The 6597-nt window shown below is 40.9% G+C and overlaps 1 protein-coding gene and 1 long non-coding RNA gene across 7 annotated transcripts in view; one reads left to right on the forward strand and one right to left on the reverse strand.

Moving 5' to 3' along the window:
• LOC118970314 (uncharacterized) overlaps window positions 1-6597 on the forward strand; it is a 396329-nt gene that overhangs the window by 152832 nt on the left and 236900 nt on the right. The window lies entirely within an intron of this gene.
• IGF1 (insulin like growth factor 1) overlaps window positions 1-6597 on the reverse strand; it is an 86459-nt gene that overhangs the window by 42609 nt on the left and 37253 nt on the right. The window lies entirely within an intron of this gene.

Genomic DNA, 6597 nt, shown 5'->3' on the forward strand with positions numbered 1-6597 from the left:
AGAGGTGGGTTTGGGTAAGGGGAGGGGACAAGACCATTTATGGGGGTTGCAGAAACCAACTTAAGGCATACAGAGGAGTGAACTGAAAGGAGGATAAGAAAGATAAGAGTCATTTGCTGGAGCTCTTGATACAGAAAGAATCAAATTACATTTTGAAAACCAGGACCCTAAAGGCTTTGAGGAATAAGGAACAGGGATGGGGCCTCACTTGTGTGGACACTTAGAAAGGAGAATTAATGCAAGAAGAATCTTCCTAGAAATCCCTTGGCATGGCCTTTACCATTACTCTTCACAGGCTGCATCTTCAAGAGATGAGTAAGTGACAAGCCCTGGGAGGGTTGTTAATATTGCGACCAGAATGCTGAGCTTCCTAGAGCTCACTGTGGCCAGCGTCCTATTTCACTTGTTTCCTTGGTGTCTGTCGATGGTCCATGAATCCTCTGTGCAATACTCAGCTCTTTACAGTGGGACAGATGCAGAGTTTCCCTGGAAAACTCCAGCTACAGCTACATATCATCTCATCCCTGACAGTGTCAGTGGGCTTCCGCATAGGTCACCGTCTTCTGCCATTGTTACCCAACATCCACCCAGAGGACAAAATTAGAAGATGACCATTATAAACATGGCTTTTCAAACGCCACCCCTTTTTGATACTACAGTTATTAAACTTTTTAAATCTATACAAGGACTTCCGATGCAAGTTGTAGTGTCATTCATCAAAATACTAAGCAGTTATGCAGACCAAGGCTGAATGGTTCGTTTAGAGAGGGATTACATTATTTTGGGAACTTTCAGCTGAAATTTGCACTCATCAGACCAACCTTTATTTCTTTTCTTTGGAATTTTGCTGCTATAATAGTTCTCCCTTTTCCCTTAATATTTGATTGCTTAAACGTGACCTAGAGACTGTAAGCACTTTCCTCAAATTATTGTATTTTAGAACTTATATATATCTTTGGAGATGACAGCAAACTCAAGATCAACTGAAAAGGTTTCTTGTAATTTGGCAGTACTGAGTCTGTCAGCTATTAGCCACCCAACTCCTCCCAAACTCCCTTTCCCTTACGCCTGCCAAATATTATTTTTCTGAACTGTAAATTGTAAATTATTTTTCTGAAGAAGTAAACTATGAATAAGGAAAGAGAGTTGTGGTTAAGTTGTAGCTTGCCTCCAAGCTCTATCCTGTTCTCATCTTTATTTCATCTGGGATTGATATCAGGCCCACATCTCCAAACCTCATTAAAGGCATTTTAGTAAATTTTATTATCAATCAAGAAAAATGTCTGATTCTTTTACTCACTTTACTAAATTCTGCAAAGAAAAATGTGATATTGGCCATAGAAATCAAACTTTTTTATTTTTATTTTTCTCACATGGTCCAACATGCCGTGAATGTCCACATCACTTTGCTCTGGGACCCCATTCTGAGGCAATGGTTTCTTGGTCTTCTAGATAGTCACACACTTTTGTGAATTTCTTTTCTGAGAATGAGAGACAGTTGTCTCAGAATCCACTTTCCAATGAATCCCAAAACCTATCCATGGTTGCAGAATTAGTTGGCCTCATTGGGAGTAAGCAATGGGGGCCTAATGTGTCATACAGCTGGGGAGGCTCCTTTCGTACGAGGACATTGGGCCAAGATAGCTGCTTGTGGGACATTTCATTTCCCTCAGCCCTTGCCTCTGTCTGTGTTCTTTGGCTCAGATCTGGGTTTGGGAAGTCTGCACTGAGACATTGCTTATGCTGATACTGAAGCATAATCAGCTTTGTCCTAACTTGAGTAGGAAGTGAGGGCTCCAATTCAGGGGCTAAATGCTCTCGTCTGATGAACAGTCTCCCTTTTCTCTTCCCAGCCTTCCAATAAGTACCTGCTTCCTTATTTCCCCATACAGTGCCTCTCACATCTGTGAGAAAGGAAAATATCGAATCCGTTGACGTCTTAATGGGTATGCTCTTCATAATTTGTTGTCAGTTAGATGCGTATTTGTATAAAAAACCGCATATATAAGCCTTTAGGTTGATGAGAAGAATGAATGATACTGGGTCTTGTATCAGCTTCCGTATCAGGGGTCGGAGGAGAGAGGGGAAGTTTTTTGACTCTGAGTGTTAGGAGTTCTGATCAGGGAGTGTGGAGAGAGCTACACATAATCCTCATTTCTGAACTGAGAATTCAAGTCACTGATGATGACTTTTAAGGAAAAGAATGAAAGGGAAAAGGGAGCTGTTGGTTTAGAAACATTTTAATCTACTTCTGAAGACTAGCTAATCTAGTTATTTTTCTTCTCGAGCAACTTCTTGTCCTTTCTCACTTCTGGTTCAAGGCTAGACTCTGGTAAAGGTCGCTTGTGAAGTCCTGGTCTTCCCAGATCTTCTCACTACACCAGTGCTCCCACCGTCTCCTGAGATCTGTCCTCGGCAGGCATTTCCCGCAGTCAGACTAGGAACTGTAATAAATTCCTTGCGTTCTTCAGAACATCTGTGCCTTCATTTGCCACATCTTTTTTCCTGGTACTCAACAGGCCACAAATTACCCTGGACTTCTCCTTCCAGGCTGTTGAAGTCCTAGCACTCTTCTTTCAAACCAAATTCCTCTCTTGTCCTTGGCTGAGGCTTTTGGCTTCCCAGCTTCTCATCTCCCCATCTGGGTTAGTCATCTGTGGCATCACCAGTAGTGTCTCTTTTTCCTAGTTTTCAATCTGGCATGAATTTATTCATTTCTTCAAATGTCAGAGTTACTGTGTAGACCATGCTACTTGGTTTGGTGCTTAGTTAAGCTCCCTAACATGATTTAAACATAGCAGTGCAGACAACCCTCCATGCAGCACGAATCCTTGAGAAGACACCAACCTAAAGGAAACTGATTAGCTACTGGAAGAGAAGGAGCTATAATAAGACCCAAAGATATAATCCAATGAGGTTGGAAACCTTTCCATTAAACACAAGTTTCTCCTGAAGTTGAAAGGGGGCATTTCATTCTTTTGTACATTCTGGATATAAACTTATTTCTTTGACATTTAGAACAATACACTGCAAATAGCTTTCCTTTGTTGAGTGCTTTCTATTATACTGCTGTAGTAAATACTATTTTTCATGTCTTATTTCATTTATATTGCCCAGCAACTACATGGAGTAGAAATTATTACTGTATCTATTTACATATGAGGAAACTGAGGTTTATAAGGTTAGGTAACTTGATGCAAACACACAGCTAGTAAGTTGCAGAGGCAGTTCACCTCAACTTGGAAGTGGGAGAATTCCCAGGTGAGGAAAAACTCTGAAGTTGCTACTGTTACTGGGATTCTCAGAGGCATGTGATGCTAATACCCATGAAGGGAATGGGCGAGGTCACTGAAGTCAACCCATCAATCCCAGGGTTTGAGCACATGCAGGAGACATTATAGTAGGTAATCCAGAGAGTGCTAGAAGCAATGCCATGTCTGATTTTCACCCTTGAGAGAGAAATTTGTGCAATCCTGCAGTGGGCATGGCTTGGTATCAGATGCTCACATCTCACCCAGTACACTGTGATTCTTTCCAGTTTCAGAAGGGGCAATCAGCTCTGTCATGCAGCCAGAAGAACACCTTGTTACCAATCCCTTTGAATTGCACAAAGTTGTAACAACTTTAGCAAAAACTGAAATCTTACCCATAACCTTGGTATCCCAGCAAATCATTTTATCATCATTTAAAAATTTTTTTTCTAGTTCTTATCCAGATGTACGCATAATTGACATAGCTCCAGTCATAGCCTAAATCCAATGCAGTATTGTGTTTTTTCACTTAACATTATATTGTATATATATTGTAACATTATATTGAGGCATTTTTCATATTGCTATATAATCTTCATAATTATAATTTTAAAGCTGCAGAATATTTTATTGAAAAGATTTGTCATTTTTTTAAACCATTTTCTTGTTACGAGACATGCAGGCTATTTCCAGTGAAGACTTCAGCTAACGTAGAGTTAAGTCTTTGTGCATATAACTTTCTACTTTGAGATCATTTATAAGAATAAGTTCCCAGGAATGGAATTAATGAGTCAAAGGATATTATCAGACAATCCTGTTTTGATGAAAGCCCACAGTGTTGCATTAGAACCAAAAGGGAAGACTCAAGGACCAAAGCAGAGAATTATATCCAGATTTTCTACCAGGATTAGAAAGGACAGAGCCAAGGTGGAGCACAAACAGGAATCTTACCTGCATCCCATGGATTAGAATAAAAGGACCAATTTCTGTTTCAATTACTAGTACAGTTTCCTGTGAAGGAAACATGGGGTGTAACCAAGACTTGGGCTTGGCATCCAAAGATTTACTAAGTAGAAGATAAACCAGGGAAAATGAAATTGATGACAAGAGTCCCTGGTTCTCACCTTTCAGAATCACCAAGTACCTATGAGGTTTCTTCTCTAGGTGGGGTGAAGGGGAGCTCAAGAAGCCAAGACAGCACCCACCCCACTGTACAGAGTTGGGGGACTCTGTGTTCTAACTGACAATGGCTCTGCTTCCATGCTCTTTCTGGACCCAAGTCCTCTCTAGAATACAGGCTCCTGCCAATCTGCTGCCTCTCAACCTATTTTTCAGGGTGTAATATCCCTGACAATATGTCTCCCCATCCAACCCAAAATTTGGCCGCCTTTATCTGCCCTCTTTTCACCATATTATTCCTCTCCTGCTTATAACCATTACAAATTAAAAATGTTTATTGAGTGCCTGCTATGCTCTGCACTGCTCCCAGTACTGATGATAAATGAACAAAAATGACAAAAGTTGGATAACAGGTCACCATCCCCTTATTAATCCTGATTACTATGACCTTAAAGAAAACTGTAGTTCAGGGGTGCTGAACTCAACAGTTAATGACAACTGCCCAGAGCAACTGAAATCTGAGTCTAGCAAGGATAGTTTCTTTCAGGCCCCCATGAGAGTTCTTGTCTGAGGACTTTATTCTCTAACCTATATCTCACTAACCTTTCTGAAGGTGTAAAATGATTAGTTTGTGCATCATAAACTAGCACTTAACTATCTGTGAGCCTTTATTTTCTGTTTTATGAGGATTAGCCTTTTTACCCAACTTGTTTTGAAGCATTGTAATGGCAGAAATCGTGTCTCATATTTCCTTGTCAGAAGCACAGCATTGGGTACTTATCAGGTGCTTCAAAAATGCTCATCGATCAGTGGACCGATAAGTCAGGCATATAAACAGAACACAGAAAGATGCAATATGAAGGAATTTATACATGAAAAGAACAAACCTAACATCAGGGCTAGTCTTTGTGTCTCTGTTTTATTTCTTATTAAAGGGAGATGATAATTATTATTTGCCTTTACCACGCTGTGGTGAGCTAAGTCACACAGAGAGCTTGGAACAGCGAGTCGCACAGAGCTCACCACCCTTCGCATCACCATTAATTAATTAATTGTGAGTCTATGCAGTGAAGTGGTTAGAGCACAGGCTCCAGAGCTGGTTTGCCTACGTTCAGATGCTGGTGTTACCATTTCTAACCATGTGCGTATGGATAAGTTACTTAACCTCTCAGTTCTCATCCAAAGAGGGGGATGCACATAGTACCCACCACACAGGGCATTTGTGATGAATGCATGAGTAACACTTACCAAATATCAGTTACAGTTATTTAGCAGAGTCATGGCATGGCTATCATATCCCTGGACTTGGGCTTCAGAATACAGATGAAGACAAAGGAGACACAATCCCTTCCCCCTACCCTGCTTTGCCCCTGCTCTCCAGGAGCCTGCAGTTCACCATGAACTTGGGCATTATTGATTGGTCTGCAGAGCTGACAGCAGCACTAACTGCCTAGAGTGCCTGACAGTTCGCAAATCACTTTCATACACGTTCTGTCCTTCAGCCATTTCAACAACTTTCTGAGGCAGATGGAATTATTACCATTTTATAAATGAGAAAACAGAATTGAAGTGACTTAAGAACTTGGGAGTTCCTTGGATTTCAAATGGTAAAACTTCTCTACCCACATACTGCCCCTCCTAACCCCATGGAAGGATGCATCACCAGTTCATAAATCCACAGGAGTTCTCGAAGCAGCAGACAGAGCCCGATACGATTTACAGGCCATGGGTGGTTAGTTACACAATGATACATATTTGTAGTTCTCAAACTTTAGTCTGTGTTAGTATCTCCTGGAGGGCTGGTCGAAGCAGTATCACTGGGCCTGACCCTCAGAGTTTCTGTTTCAATAGGTCTGTGGTCCTGCCTGAGAATTTGAATATCCAAGTTCTCAGATGAGGCCAATACCATGGCCTCTATGTGATGCAGATTTCCAATACGCGTGTATCAGACATGGTTAAGTAGTAGAGCCCTAACAAGGAGGAAGGGCCAATGAGGACAGGCAGCCTGAGAAAGACCTTTGTCACTTTAAAAACTCCAGAAAGCTTTCATATCTCTTTTGGTAATTGCCTAATAAAGGTATCCATATGGTAGTCTGGTAGCAGAACTACTTTTATTGCAAAAAGGAAAAAGAAATCATAACCCTCCAAGGTAAGAAACTAAACTAAAATGAAAAACACATGTTGACCTTTTCCCCTTCCTTGTGTTTTTTTTCTTTGCACATGCTAG

Source organism: Manis javanica, chromosome 10 (genome assembly GCF_040802235.1).
Source record: "Manis javanica isolate MJ-LG chromosome 10, MJ_LKY, whole genome shotgun sequence".
In the NCBI taxonomy this organism is placed as follows: Eukaryota; Metazoa; Chordata; class Mammalia; order Pholidota; family Manidae; genus Manis; species Manis javanica.